The sequence below is a fragment of the Daphnia pulicaria genome, chromosome 1 (genome assembly GCF_021234035.1).
Source record: "Daphnia pulicaria isolate SC F1-1A chromosome 1, SC_F0-13Bv2, whole genome shotgun sequence".
In the NCBI taxonomy this organism is placed as follows: domain Eukaryota; kingdom Metazoa; phylum Arthropoda; class Branchiopoda; order Diplostraca; family Daphniidae; genus Daphnia; species Daphnia pulicaria.
In genome coordinates, this window is record NC_060913.1 from 31,907,507 (window position 1) to 31,923,778 (window position 16,272).

The window sequence follows — 16,272 nt, forward strand, 5'->3', positions numbered from 1 at the left end:
AAGTGAACTGGGAAAGCATAGTATCGCTGTAGGGGGAGAGGAAGAATCAGTTGAGGATATTATCGAATTTCCCATTAAACAAACCATTTCCCATGGAAACGAAGACGGTCGAAATACAATCAATTCGCAGCAAATACGAGTATTTGGTGACGAACGAACTATAAAAGCCCCGCCCAAATTACACGACGAGCTCAGAGATAATAAAGTCAATTACGGTTATCTTGAAGAAGGGGCCAGTAGTAACAGATATTTCCCCACTTCGGGAATTTTTCAAAACAGCTATCAGGAATCCGTTCGACCGATTTTCCCATTTCCCTCTTCCTCTTCCGGTTTTCCAAATCCTTCCGAGATTAATCCGTTTAAACGACCAGCCGATGGGGACTTGGACTCGAGCGTTAGAAACGACAGCCCTTTTAGCTGTATATGCGAATTGTGCAGTGACCGAGCTAATAACGATAATCGAATTCATCAACGCGACTTGGGAATTCCTACAGGAAGTGGGGATATTCAATACCAAATTGGAAACGATCAGTCGTGTTTGGGTCCCGAAACAGCAGGGAATTTTCTCTCTTTACCACCCACTCAAACAGCTATCGCCGATATTGAGTTGTTACCACCACGCAGCGAAAGAAAAGTTAATTTTTCGTTACAACCTGACAATCAGCACGATAAATCTGAGCGATTGCCGTATTTTCCCGTCGTTTCTGGGAGTGAATTTATTGCGCCTTTTCAGCCTAGTTACCCAAGATCAGGAGCGCATTCTTCCGACATCGACACTCCCAATTATCTATCAGGCGCTTGCGCGACAAACGAAGTTAATCAAAAATCTTCCCCAGACGAAGATACAGTATCGGAGAAAGTATTTAATTTCTGCAGCAATATCGGCAGATCCGACTCGTTCGCTGCACGAACAGAAAGCAGAAATCCAAATACAGATAGAGACTTTGTTGAGAGAAATTGCAACGCCGAGCAATCAAATAGACCAACAGAGCCCAGTAAAACTAGCATCGAATATACAAGTTACGGGGGGAAAGAAAGAATCGATAAAGGGAAATATAACAAGGAGAAAATGGCTGCCGATTCCACTCACCCAAAACCCAGCTTTTTCGAGCAACATCGAACAGTCGATGAACCTCCCCGTAGGGCTAGAAAGGAAGGAGACTATGAAAGAAGAAGCGACGAAAGAAATCCCAGCGGATGGGCAGGTAGAGGAAGTAACGATTATAGACCAAGAGAGTCTGACACACAATCATCAGATACCGACGAATCAACCTTCTTCGTTGAATATCAGCCATCTCGTGACACTATTAAAAGCCTCAAACCAAAAGGCAATAATAATTCGTCTTCAATAAGAAGCCCTTCTCCCAAAAAAGCTAGTAGTCCCAATAGACCAAGCCAAAATTTTTCGGATACTCATAAAGGAAGAGGAGCTATGACCATGTTGAATCAGATTCGAAATTATACTGGAAGTCCAGCTGTTCGTTTTGATCGCTGGATTAAATTATTTGACAACGTAGTCGCAATGTCAAATTGGAATAACGCAGATATAGTCAATATGCTATCGACTAAAATGTCAGGAGAAGCATACGACCTATTACAGAATATAATGGAAAGTGGCACCCAAGAATATAGTAGTATAAAATCCTATTTCCAAGAAAACTTTCATGGCGACGAAGATTCCGACTATTATCAGACTAAATTCGATGAAATACAAAGAAAGCCTAAAGAAAATATTTTGAACTACGCGTTTCGTTTAAAAACAATATATCAGCGCGCTTATCCTTCAAACAAACTTGAGTCAGCGGAAGAAAAAGCGACTCAGCTACGTTTTCTCCGTCAGAAATTTTTGCAAGGCCTAGAGCATGAGCTACAACATATTGTACGCTACAAAAAAGTCTTTTCTTTTGAGGAACTTGTAGCAGTAACTCAGAAATATGCGAAAAGAGTACAGTTAGACCAGCACAGCAAAGACCAAAAAGTATTTGTCAACGCAGTAGCAGCTAACGATCAGAAAGATTCTCTCATAGTTCAGGCAATAGAAAAACAAAACGAAACAATTTGTGCCATTGCAACCAGTCTTAAAATGGGAAATAAGCCTGCGGAGGCAAATGTATATAATAATTCGGTCCAAAATTCAAATTTTGATAATCGATTGGACCGATTAACTGAATCGATCATTGACCTTCGAGGCCTAACGCAAGCAAACATGGAAACAAATATTTCTCTTAATCAGAATAGCGTTGGGCAATATAATCAGCAAAATCATCAAACCTCCGCTCCCAGAAATAATTTTAATAAGCAATGGCAAAACGCTAGATTTCAACAACCCGTCGGAAGGGAAACATACCTTTTTGACAGTCAGCCTTCCCATTATCCAAATCCAAGTTTTCCACTGTTAGACTTTTCCCTCCAACCCCCTGTTCCGCAGTTTCCGCAGCCCCCCCGCACATTCCCTCAGGCTATTCAGCAGCCGCCCCATCAACCTAATATACAGCTTCAACAAGTGGATCACCCTTTTCCGCCACAATTCGGTAGTGAAAGGCAACTTTGTTATTCTTGTCGTCAACGGGGTCATGAAATCAAAGACTGCCCTGACAGAATATGCATGTAGTGGCATAACTAACAACAAAAAATAACTGATTGAAAAAAAACACACACAAACATATTAAAAAGACACCAAAATATTGAAAAAAAAAGAAAATCAAATAATTTATTAAAATCAGAGATACAAATTAACCAACAGAATTACAAAAAACAAATCAAAATGAACAATCCATTGCTGGGTTTTTGCTATGTGCTAAGCCAGTAAATTATAACTCCATTGCTAAGTGCTTCAATATTTAAATTTGAAACGTTGCTGTGTGTCGCTATGTGCTAAGCCAGTAAATTATAACTCAGTTGCTAAGTGCTTCAATATTTTAATTTGTAAAATTAACTTGCAAAGCTATGTGCTAAATAAGTTAAGAAAATCTTCTGCTACTTTTATGTGCTAGATATTTTCGTGTTAAACCACTAGCTATGTGCTAAAATTGGTTTAAAACACATTTTTTTTGCTGCATGCGCTTTGTGCCATTTGCAGTTGTTGTTTCGTCTTTGCTAAGTGCTTAGGGGAATTCAAATAAGCTAAGTGCTATAGTAATTTTATTTGTGTTTAATTCAGCCTGGCTACTTTTCTTCTTCACAGGTACAATACTCCCCCCTCTTTTAATAAATAAAATGTTTAAATAAGATCTAAGTGATCTGATATTTCAAGCTACGTGCTCAAGCAATTTGATTTCCCCCCTCTTTTCATTTGGACTGATCTAAATTTATTCACTTTGGTGTAGACTTAACTTGTAACTTCTCTGAGTATTATTTTATCATTGATAAGAAAGTGCAATTGTTGACGAACAAGTCAAATGAGATTCACCAAATTTCAAATGATAAAATTGCAAATCCTCATCAATTCGGAAATGAAACTTATAATGAAATAGAGCTAGGGTCTTCCGCTTTAAGAGATACTCTCCCTTTTAACTTCGTTAATTCTCCTTTGAAAAATAAATAAAAAACAAAATAAAACAAAAAAAATAGTAGAAAAAAAATGATTTAAGAAAAAAGAATAATCAAAATACTGAAAAAAATAGCAAACAACAATAAAAAAATTAATGCATACTTGCCAATCAAATCAATCAAATCAAATCAAAATTTTACAATTAAATGTATAACAATGTATGTCAACAACAAACGAAACAAATCAAAACAAAAAGAAAAACACCCTACTATCCATGAAATCACATATATTCACATATCACTTTCACACAAATAACGTCAACGAACTTGAAACATTTTTTCTCTTTGTCATCTTTTGGGTGGATATATATTTATATGCACCTTTTTTCCACATCTCTCAACACACTCCTCCACTCGTCGAAAGCTGAAAAGCTACTTAATTCCATATGTCCCATCGTTATATTGTTTACTTCCTTGGCCCTTCCATCCAACGATAAGTTCGCGGAAAAAATGTCCAACTCCCCAGACACTTGCCTTTCTACCTTCTCTATTTTTCTCCTCCGTATTTTGGTAAAACATTTTTGGGGGAAAGGAAACAGCCAGGTGTCCTCAATATAGTGTTAATAATACCTTTCACTTTTTCCTATGATAAAAATATGTCCCTTTTTGTCGCCTTGTTCTTTTCGCGCCTCTCTTTTCCTCTCTTTCTCTCTTTTCCTCTTACTATTTTAACTTACTTATCTATTATTACTTATTCCTATACTTAAAATTCCTTTACTTACAACTACGCTGCATATGTTAAACGCGTATTCCATTAATCCCAAATCATGTTGCTCCTCATCATTATTAACTGTTCATCAAAGAAAACGATTTAATTCGCATCATCCGAAGAACAACGTCACATCAAACATACGCAAGTAGTGCCAACAGCACCGGATGTGTCAACTATTCACTGCACAACCATTCCTGTCAACTTTACTACTGAAATCACTATTTATGGCGCACATCATCGCTTCAAAAATTTCACTGTCAGCCGGACCGGATGGGAACTGACAAATTTCACTCCCTGCTATTGGACTAGCGCGACCGTGAATTTTAATGATCGTCTCCACGCCTTCCGCAATAATACTTGGGAGCCGGTTGAGACTTCTCTCGTCGTTCCTCAACGTGATTTAGCAGACGCTTTTCGCTATACTGATGTTACTTTCTTCGAATATCATCAACGTTCAAATCCTGCGTATGCTGACTCACAGACCAGCCCAATGGATATCATAGCCGACCTGACGGCCTCAATTAACGAACATTCGGCAAAAGGATCTTCACAAGATACTACCATTGGTGCATCCACCATCATTGTTACGGCGATTGAAAAAACCAACACAGCTTTTGGGAATTTCCGTCTATTCCTTCTTATCGTCATTCTAATTTGTGCCCTTATTTTCAGCGTGGCCATTTGCATTGCTACAAATTGTTGCGGAGCCTCGAGACTGCTGCAATATTTAAGAGAAAAATTTGACCACTTCAAAGGATCTTACTATTTGGATGATGATCAGAATCATTCCGAATACGATCCGTCTGCTGTTTAGATTCCGTGACGTAATCTCATAGGGCCGGGAGCGATGTAACAGAACGCTCGGTCGACTCCCGTTTTCTGTTACTTTCCCTTTCTACAAGACAATCTCTAACGTCGACTACTAGATGTCGCTTCCACTATACTTCATTTCATACCAGAGGAGGCTGCTACCATTTGAATCTGCCGTCAACTCGCCCCATCTTTGCCGCCAACTTGCCCCACCCCTTTCCCTTGTTACTTTCCCTTTCTACAAGACAATCTCTAACGTCGACTACTAGATGTCGCTTCCGCTATACTCCATATCATACCAGAGGAGGCTGCTACCATTTGAATCTGCCGCCAACTTGCCCCATCTCTGCCGCCAACTCGCCCCATCCCTTTCCCTTTTAACTATCCCCTTTCCCTTTTTGCTATATTAACTTTAGGCGTACTTTTATCTTTTATGACACTATATAAATATATTTTCCTTTTTCCTTCAACGCTTTTCAATAACAAACCCCCTTTTCGTCCGTCTCCGCTCTGACCATTTTTTTTTTTTTTTTTTTTTTTTTATATAAAAGGGCGCGGGTCGCAGGCAGCGACTATAGCCCGGGTGTATTTCGGTTTTGAGTTTTTCTGCCTGAGCAGCATATATACAATCTGTACAAAGGTGAGATTCAGAGAGGTGTTAGGGCAGGATGGTTTAGTTCAGCTAGGTGGTTGATTGACTGGGATGGATGAGTGGGGTGGTTGGGAGCAGATGGATAATTATTCTGATTATTTCTGATAATGATTCTGATTTCTGACCGGCCTCTCCTCTTGCCCTCCCCACCGGCCCGGAGCCGCATATTTTGGTGCGACCGTCCGGAGCGGCGGAAAAGACCTTCCAAAGCATACCACCGTTTATGGGTGCAGAATTGAAAGTAGAGAAGAGGCGGGAGATGACAGTACGACACACGCCTCCCCTCTTGCCGTCCCCGCCGGCCCGGAGCCGCACATTTTGGTGCGGCCGCCCGGAGCGGCGGGAAACGGCCCCTCAAGACATACCACCGTTTATAGGTGCAGAATCGAGGGTAGAGGGGAGGCGGGACTGATGATAGAAACGAGTTTTTTTAAAAAAAGAAGATAACTTAAAGTCAAAAGAGAGAAAAAATAATAATAAAAAAAAGAAGCATCAAATCGACCCAAAAAAAAAAAAAAAAAAAAAAGAGAGTGATGAACAGGCGAAACAGGGAGAGGGGGTAGTCCCTCTTTAAGAGTTTATTTGTGGCTTGGCTAGCCGACGGGACTGCTTGATGAACTTGATCATGATTGTCCATAGCGTTTCAGATTGGCTGATGGCGGAGAGTGATGGTGGCCAGTCCGTTGTGGCTAGAGTGAAGTCTGTTCTTTGTGGGTTAAAGATCGGGCAGGAGAAAAGGAAGTGTTGGACCGTTTCGATGGGAGCTCCACATAAGCACGCTGGATGCTGGATGAGTTTCATGCGGTGAAGATGGCCGTTTAGGCGAGAGTGGCCTGTCAGGATCTGGATTGTTAAGTGATTGATGTCTCTGCCGCGTAGAATGTTTGTAGAATATATGTCCGGGAAGAAAAGCCTGGTGATAGCACCTGTATGGGAGGTTTGCCATTCTGTGTTCCATTTTGGGAGAGAGTGAGACCGGATCTTGGCTCTAATGGCTTTATTTGAGAAGGTCGGAGAAATGGGCATGGGGGAAATAGCTAGCGACTGAAAGGGCTGGATCGTCTGGATGGGCTCCATGGCCCAAAAACTGGCCAGTTTAGGCCCCTCTGCCTCAGGGTCTATTCCATAGAATATGTCGGCCTGCGACTGAATATTCAGGAGAAGGAGGAGGCTTGACGCGTCGGTTCGATCTAGCCTTCGAGATGAGAGAGCGAAAGAGAGGCTTGATAGACTCGTGAGGAAAATTTCGAGTCGGGTGTAGCTGGAAGATAGGTCGGTTGCCAGTTTTAGAGCTTCGTTGATCGCGAGCGAGTTGGCTTGATGTCTGTCGATGCAGTGTGGCAGCGTGAGATGAGCGATCGATTTGACCGAATCATGGTCGGCAGCGACTATACCATATCCGTAACCTTCCCTGTTTTTGGATGGGGAGACAATAGGGTAGATGCGGACGTATCCTTCACGCCAAGAGTTAAGAGAAATAGGATCTAAGCTACTTAGACGATGGATTTTTATGTTGTATGACCAAGGTGGGATAGAGGGATAGACAGGCTTGGAAGTTTGATTCGGCGAAGGTATGGATAATATGTCTGGAAAAACGCTGGTTATGAAGGAGATCGATGAGGAGGGGAAGGTTTCGGACTCTCGCTTTGATAGAAGCCGGAAGGCGGCGAGTTCCGTAAAGATTAGATCTATGGGAAGGAGATTTGAGAGGACAAGCAGAGCGTCGTTTGGGGCGGATTTGAATGCCTTAGTGAGGAGAAGAGAGATTTGACGCTGAAACGATCTTGCTTTCCTCTTGCCGTTTTTGGTACGTAGAACAGAGATCCATACAGCACAGTTATATGATACAATTGGCTCGATTGCGGCTTGGTAGAGAAAGCGAAGGCGATTTTTATCAAAACCCCATGTGAGGCGAAGACAGCAGCTAATTGAGAAAAGAGCGCGTTTGGCCGCGGAGCATTTGTGAATTAAGTGGGGTAGCCATTTTAGGTTAGAGTCAATTAAGAGGCCGAGAAAAGTGGTTTGTTGGGAGGGGGAAATTTTTAGATCCCCTATTGACAGAGATAGGTGGGAGACGGGGATCCGTTTTTTTGAAAACAGCATAAACACCGTTTTGGATGCGTTGAGCGACAGCTTGACTTCCGAAAGTTTTTGGCTCACTCTTTCCACGGCAGTCTGAAGTTGATTCGTGGCCATGCCTGGGTCTTTGTGTTGGGTTGCGAGGTTTGTGTCGTCCGCATAGCCTGTGATGAGGGCATGAAATGGAAAAGAGCTGCGTATGATGTCGTCCACCAAGAGATTCCATAGCAGAGGTGACAAGACACCTCCTTGCGGGCAGCCGAGAGTTACTGGTCTCTCTAGGCTAGCTTCGTTTGCTGACAGTGTTGCTGTACGTTCGGCAAGGAAACTGGAGACGATTGAGCAGAGATAGTGGGGGCACTTGCGCTTTATTAGCATCTCAATGATGGCGGGGTGCCAGGCGGAGTCGAAAGCGCTCTTTATATCTAAGAAAGCCGATGCCGTGTATAATTTATCCGTGAAGCCGTTTTCTATGAACGAAACTAGCGAAAGCGTCGCCGACTCAGTCGATTTCCCCTCTCGAAATCCATGTTGATTTTGACTGAGCCAGTTACGCGAGGAAGCAAACCAATTTAGGCGGTTCAGTAAAATGTTTTCAAGAAGTTTGCTAAAATTTGAAATGAGACTAATGGGTCTAAGGCTCTGAAGGAGAGAATAGTCCTGTTTGTTTTGCTTGCCAAGAATCGAGACTTTGACAGATTTCCAGGGAGTCGGGAAGTAACATAGGGAGAGGCAGGCATCGAAAACGAGACGGAGGCGCGCACGAATCAGCGGCATAGAGAGAAGAAGTAGACCAGCTGATACATTATCGGATCCGGCCGCCGCTTTGGGATTGAGGGACGAGACTGCTTTCTCAAATTCCCATTCTGCGATGGGCGGGATTGAGATGTGGTCAGGTTTTGCTAAATACTCTGTTACTAAGTGCTCGGTGCGTTGGTGACATGGCTCTGAAATTGTGGTTATAGGGAAGAAATGGTTGGCACAGTGCATTAAGATATCTGTTGGGTTTGTGATTTTTTGGTCGTTTATGGTGAGGAAAGCAGGGCCCCCTGTCGATTTGGATTTTCCGCTGGCGGATTTTATTGCCGCAAATAATTCAGTCGGAGACGAGTTTTTCCGAATCTCTTGCCATGCTAGGGATTTGGCTCTTCGTATCTCCCTCTGATACACTGCCGAGCAGCTCCGACTGATCTGTTTGTCGTGGTCATTCCGTGAAATGGACCACGTTTTGTAGGCCTTGCGTGCCTTTGTGCGTAACGCGCAGAGCTCCCGAGACCACCATGGCATCGACCGATTTGCCGTTTTTCTTACGACTGGCAGTGCGGCTGCTTTGGCGCATTTTACTATAGCCGCAGAGATTTGCTCTATTTCTACAAGGATGTTGGGGACGGACGGATGAGAAATTGTCGGAGAGTGGGTATTGAGCTCGAGGGGGAGAAGAGACAGGTATCGCTGTTTGTTGATGTTAGTTAGTTTAGGGACCTTCTCGCTGTTGCTTCCTCTTTTTTTGGGTGATTTGGTGATGGTTGTGAGAATTTCGAAATAGATGAAAGGATGATCTGAGAGAGAAGGAAGTGGCAGGAATCGCCAGTTTGAGAGTTTGATGAGGTCGCCATATACAGTTAGATCGACAAAACTTGTGCCGGCTGGCTTGAATTCAAGGTCCGCTTTTTCGATGTTTGCTATGTTGAGGTTGCGTCGGTGAACGGCAAGTTCAAGCTCTTCACCCCTACTGTCTGTAGTCGGGCTGAACCAGAGCTGGTTATGGGCATTTGTGTCCATCGAGAACAGAGAAAGCGAATTTGTCTCCGACGAGAACAGTTGCTCTATTACGGCTTCGAAATTTGGGAGGGACGGCCTGAGGTATACGGAGAAGAGCTTTATGGAACCTGATTTCGTGCTGATTTCTATGCCAGCTGTGAAATTATTTGAGAGAGGGAGCAGCGACGTGGCTCTGGGAATGGAGGAGTCTCGCGTGAGAATCGCGGCTCCAAATGCGTGATCGTTTTTAGAGAGAAGATGGTGGGAGGAGTAGCCCGGTGGGATATTTGCTATTTGTGGTGGGTCAGCTGTTAACGCATACGGCTCCTGTATTAACGCTATGTCTATGTCAAAGTCAAGAAGGATTTGCGAGAGAGAGAGGGATGCCAGTTTTGAATGTCGTAGATTAATCTGGAGACAGCGGAGGCTACTCTTTGGAGTGGAGAATTTGGATGGTGCTACCATTTACGGTTGAGAAATTCTCGGTAGCGAGCGACGGCTCTGACTTGCTCTGGGCAGCCACGGTGGCCGGCTTGGTGCGGGCCACCACAGTTTGCACAGATTGGGTCGTTGTCTGGTACTGGACACTCGGATGTGCGGTGGCTTCCTGAACATTTGCCGCATTTTGGGTGTTGGGCTCTGCAAATCAGTTGGGTGTGGCCGTATCCCTGGCATTTAAAGCAGCGCCTTACCTCTCTGTTTAAATCGATGTCGACTATACGCAGGGACTCGTCGAAAAAAGCAGCTCTTTTTTTGTCTAGAGCTGCTTTTTTGGCCCGCTCGGATTTCAAAAGAATTTTTACGTGTCCCAGATTAGTCCCTTGCTTTCGAAATATGGTCTTAATGTCGTGAATCTGTCCGCGAAACGTTTTGTTTCGGTGCTCTAGTTCCTGTCGCAGCGCATCTAAATCTGAGACCTCAGCAAACAAAATGACCACAGGGTGTAATGACTCTATCTTCCTAACGCCTTTGAACATGTCCTTAAACTTTGGGTTGTCTTGAAATAGCTTGGCTGCCCTGGCGGCATCGGCCGCATCATCAAACGTGATGAATTCTTGGTTGTCTCTGTGTCTTACGCGGTGGGGAATTAGGCCGGTGGTTTCTGAATTTAAAAGAGTTTCAAGGGCGGATACCGAGAGTGGTTGATTTGGCTTCCTTCCGTCGGCGTAATCGGCAACCACAACGGAGGCCGTGCCCTCCCGAGCAACGTCTGCGTAAGAAGGCTTTGTTTGGGCAGAGAGAAAGGCTTCGAGAGCTCTGTCGGCCACAGTAACTTTTAAGCTGGTAATTTCGGCCTGGAGCTTTCCTAGATTGCAGTCTCGCTCAGTTTTGGTCTGAGACAACTCTGCTGTCAGCTGATCAATTTCGTCGATTAAAACTGATTCAGAGTTGTCATATTCCTCTTCTGTGGCATCTGATATCTCGCACTGTTCACGGAGGAGAGTAATGCAAGAGTTTAGTTTCGTAATGAGTTCAGGCTTACCCAAGGCCTCCAGGTTTAGATTTGATTGGTCGGCCAGGAAGGCATTGGCAGCTTGCCTTGCATTTTTCCCCTTTTTTGACAATTGCTGCTGTAAAGTGTCGGGGGAACGAGCGTTCATATTTCTTTTCTTCGAGTGGACGCTGGGCGACTGTGAGACAAAAGTATGAGATAAGTTCATAGTGGATGTGGAGTTACCAGGGTGGAATCTGCACTGATTGCTGCAGTACGTGCGGTTTGAGTTGGTGTACTCCGTGTTGCAGGTTTTGCATATTTTGACAGTTGTTGTTGTCCCGGGCGAGATTCCGATTGCCGACACCTGTGACGCCTGGGAGGCGCCACCGTCGTCGACTATGTCCATGACAGGCCTGTGGCCGGGACGTACAGGGAGCGTAATTTTATAATATCCAGGTGGGCTAGAGTAGGGCAGGATGATACACAATTGACGACGATGTGATGATTGCTGATTTTGTGAAAGTTTGGTGATGAACGGTATAGAACTATATGAGAAAAATCGAAAAAACTTGGGAGCCGGTTGACAGTCGTGACTAGTGCTTGACAGCAGACGACGTATGACCATGTTTTAACGTGTCTGCTCACGTTTCCCTATACTATCCTCTCTAGGCCTAAACATGTCTGCTCCCTATACTTCCTCTCTAGGCCTATGCTAACCGTGCAGCCAGAATTAGTATAAAAACTGTATGTAAATGTTATTCTGGACTGCATTCTCCCACGGCATTCACACTACCATTGTGTTCCAGTCGCACTCTCCTTTTTGGTATTGTATTAGTTATATTTTCCCTTGTGCTCAGTGCCTGTTATTTAAGCTAAGTGCCATTTCCAACTGTACCTCGAAACTTGCCGTTTCTCGACAAGCCTAACCGCTCAGCCCGCTACCACATTTTCTCCATACAAGTAGTATTGTCTCACTTATTTATCGTCTCACTATTTAATATTATTAGTTCACCTTATTGTATGATCTGTCCGTTATCAATACATTGTTAAGCCTTAATTATTCCCGTCGGTCTTAGACACTTCACTTTGACATTGTGAGTAAAGTCGCCTCATAGTATTTAAGTTCTTCGTATTGGTGACACAATGATTTCGTTGTGTCGACCTTTACAAGATGATGAGTTAGGATGACTGTTGGCAGTACGAGGAGAGATGAGGCTAGATAGGTAGAAGGGAGCACAAGCGTTGAGACATCTTGAAGTTGATACGGTAAGGAATGGGTAGCCATCAGTGAAGATGACGCAGATGATGATTCATTGGATCACGACGACGAGCACCGGTGATGACACGACCATCAGCATACTGGACCTACTTGAGAGTATGTAGAGAGAATGTTAATTTCCCTATTTTATAACTAAGTTTCCGAAGCAGAGAGAATGTAAAACAAAGTTTCCGAAGCTCGCCGAAGGGAGCAGGCAGCGCAATCGAATTCGTCTGCTAGGGAGGGGGAAAAACGTCGACTGCACATAGTAAGCCATTCTTTCCTATGTATCAAGTCCCATCTGTATCGATATACAAGCCTCTGATACATAGAAAACAGGGAATAAGCGAAGGAGTGGACAGAAAGGGAGCGAAAAGCACATATAATGCAAACGAAAACGCCGAATGAAAAACCTCAAAAATGGGTCGAAATCGGGTTATCACGAAAATCGTGATTTCTCGGACATACGACCGAATTTTAAAACATCCTCTTGGATTCTGGAAAAGGGATGAAAGGGTTCAATTTTTATCAATTAGCTTTTTGTCTGTGAGCCGAATACACAGTGAGAATCGATGTGGACTGAGGGAGAGACTTTGGGATTTTTAGATATTTCACGAATATAAATTCCGATTATCTCGGAAACGAAAAAAAGATAAAAATCCGGAATTTATTCCGTTGGAATCGCCTTGCAGCTATAAACAGAATAGACGTAGTCCATATTTTAAAGTCGCTTTCCGGATTGCGATCCGGAAACTACCTCCAGAAAAAAGGTGGATCTTGGTCTGGTTGAGTTGGAGATCGCGTATGTTAAAAACTACAACAACAGAAAACAACAACAGTGTACAACTATATAACCCTACATTGCAACGTTTATTTAACATTTTTGTTCTAATCAACACAAAAAATCATGTATTTACCCTCCAAAAACACTTTTGGTAAAATCTTTAAATTTTTTTGCAAAATAATAACAAATGAATCAAGTATCTAAAACGGTCTTTGATCACTTCGTCCGACAAAAAACTGCCCAAACTGCCCAAATTAGGCCGAAGTGGCCTTCCCATTTCGTCCAAAATTAACCATTTCGCCCCAACTTTTCTACCATTTCGGCCAATAGAAAAAAAGTAGATTTGATGGAAATACAAATATATATTTTTTACACTTTACAATGTGATGAAAATACAGCTCAATCAGAATCGCAGTCAGAAAACTCCTCATCTTTTTCATCATCCACATCCTCGTCTATTTCGTATTAATTGTTGCTAGTGTACAACAGGAAACATTTTTCTAGGAGTTCTTCACTCCTGAACTCCTTGGCTTTGTACGACGACCAGATAGAGTGTAACTTCTTTTGGAGTATACTGGTAGCGATTTTTGGTCTCTTAATTCTATGTTTTGATTTAAAAGCTTGCAATGCAAAGGGACAGTTTTGGGTCCTTCAAATAAACAGAGATAATCTCATATACAAGTTAAGCCCAGCTTGTCTGTTTCTACTATTTACTCTATTGTGCCATCCCTCGCCATCTTTGTTTGTTCTAATTACTTTATTAAAGCAATACCACTAGGTTGTCAAGACAGGATAAAATATCCATTGAGTATTAACATATTTAAAAAAATTATCAATTAAAAGATGTTGGCCTTGGCTCAAATGAAGGGATTTAGCTTCTTCCCATAGTCCATTGAAAACTTTGTGAATTTTTTCGGATGGGATTAGATGCAGAGTCAACACCCTCTTCCTGCTTATTATACAACCCCACTAACCCAATTTTCTTAACTCGTATAAACACGTCGGCCTGGGTCCAGTGAAAAGCAACAACTGTACATTTTTACTGAAGGAAAAACATCTTCTACCCCCCCCCCCCCTCCAAATAGCACGCTCAAAATCAGAGACGACTTCGGTGACTGCCATTTTTGGACCCATAATGCGACACACTTATTTGAATACTTTTCGGTAGTTGGAAGCTGTCCTTCTTGACATCAATGTGAACATAAGAGGAATTGCTTCATCATATCATCCTTACGGATGAAATCATGAATTGAGAAAAGTTGCTTGAAGGGCCCTTTTTTAACCAGCCTAAAAGTATCTATTTAAAAGATCAAAAGAATCAACACTTCATCATGTCTGAAAAGAAGTTGTGATGTAAAGTACCATCAAAATAAAGGCGACCGGAAGTTCTTAATATTTCTATCTGTCGCTCTGTTGCAAATATGAGATGGCGCCGAACCTTTTCCCCCGTTCCAATTTTTATGTCCGCGTGAAGGAAGTCCTTCAAAATTGTAGTAAAAAAACAAGTGGGATAGTTGCAAAAATACAAGTTTTGTATTTTACGAATTCATTCATTCCTCAGGAATAAATTCGTGTTGGACATCGAAAAGAAGATTGGTTGGATTCGGGGGACAAGACGCTTGTCGTGCCCGATTCATTGACCAAACAACAAGTTTTGGATCTGGAAGAAGTACGTCCAGGTCGATTAAAATTGGTTCGAAAATCTTCAGTGCTGAATCATAAAGGCTTCCTAGCACCTTTTGTTTAGCTTCCGCTGTGATGGCTTGACCTCGATGTATTTTTTTACACCACAAACTGACTGACCAATGGTGCGAAAGTGTTGCCTTTCTGGGCAACCATTCCTTTGCAGGGGGCCGTATTGGACTGCGCCAAATGACGGATGAATCTTTTTTCAAAGATTTTTTGGTATATGAATACCCAAGCCCATCGACCAACGAGGGTTTAGGTCTACCCCTAAAATTAGAACAATTAACGATTTTTATAAAGTTACTTGAAAAGTTGCTTAACGAAATTACTTTGTTGATCCTTTTGGAATTATGTTCCAGGCGGGACAAGTGTCTGGCGTTGCAGTGGATGGAGGAGGCAGAATTAAGGAAGGTTCTATCACTGGAACTGGGACTAAGAAGGCACTTGTTTCATTCATTTACTGAACGGGTGTTGGCTTTCAGTGACATGGGCTTCGACCGGAGTAATAATCATCGGAACAGTTGGTCCGCCAATGAAAAAAAAAACAGTCGAAATTGTGTTTTACGCAAGAGGGAATGTAGGCCTACTCGAGCTGTTTCCAGAGCTACAAAGAAGTCTGACCATTATTTTAGTTAATTTAACACATGTATAAAGAAAGATTACTGAAGGAAGATCCAAGTCCAATCGAAAACGCTTATAGTCTCATTCACACACATTACACTCACCACGTAGAATTATCAGGGACAATTCTCTACCAGATTTCTCTGGGCGGTTCAATGGATGAACCGTTAGACGGGATATTATTCTCCAGTTACTTACTTCTAGGAAGATAAGTGAGGCGGTGTAGTGACGATGCGTCTAGGACGAATGGAACTCGTTCAGATCTGTACAGAAGCAAATAAGACCGGTTACTAAGTGTTACTGTACCGGTTATCGAGACGATTAGCAAGGCTTTTGGTTTGCCGACTATGACACAGAGTCACACCGAAGAACTGCTATCAGAGGTGGGCTGAATGTAGGAGGTGACCGTTGGACGGAGCGTCGTCGGGTACTCGAGGAATCACGTCTGGATGCCGGGCGTCTCTAACTCCCAGCAAGGCTGCAACTCCCAATCAGTAGACAGATATGATCTGAATCCTGATTTTTAGAGAAATATCCCTTATTCGAGGAAATATTTTCTAAGTCCCGCAACACAATATAAATATAAGTCCTGACCCACGACGGAGATCGACACCATACACAGAATACAACGGAAATACAAGGTGAGCGGATGCCCAAGGGAATTGACTCTAGACCCGATACCCAAAGGAGCAGTCTAAAATAAGACCTTACTAGTTTGAGTGTGTGTGAATGAGATTATTCAATTGTTCTAGCGACTCACGGGTCTCTCCTCTTAGGCGAGGTTAGCCAGCCCCCGAAGGAAGAGACATCATTTGAAATATTATATTTTTATTTTATAACCCAGTAAATAATGAAATCCATTTAAAACGAAGAAATTCAAAGAAATAGAAGGAAGTTAATCAAATGTGTATCAAATTGTTATGTT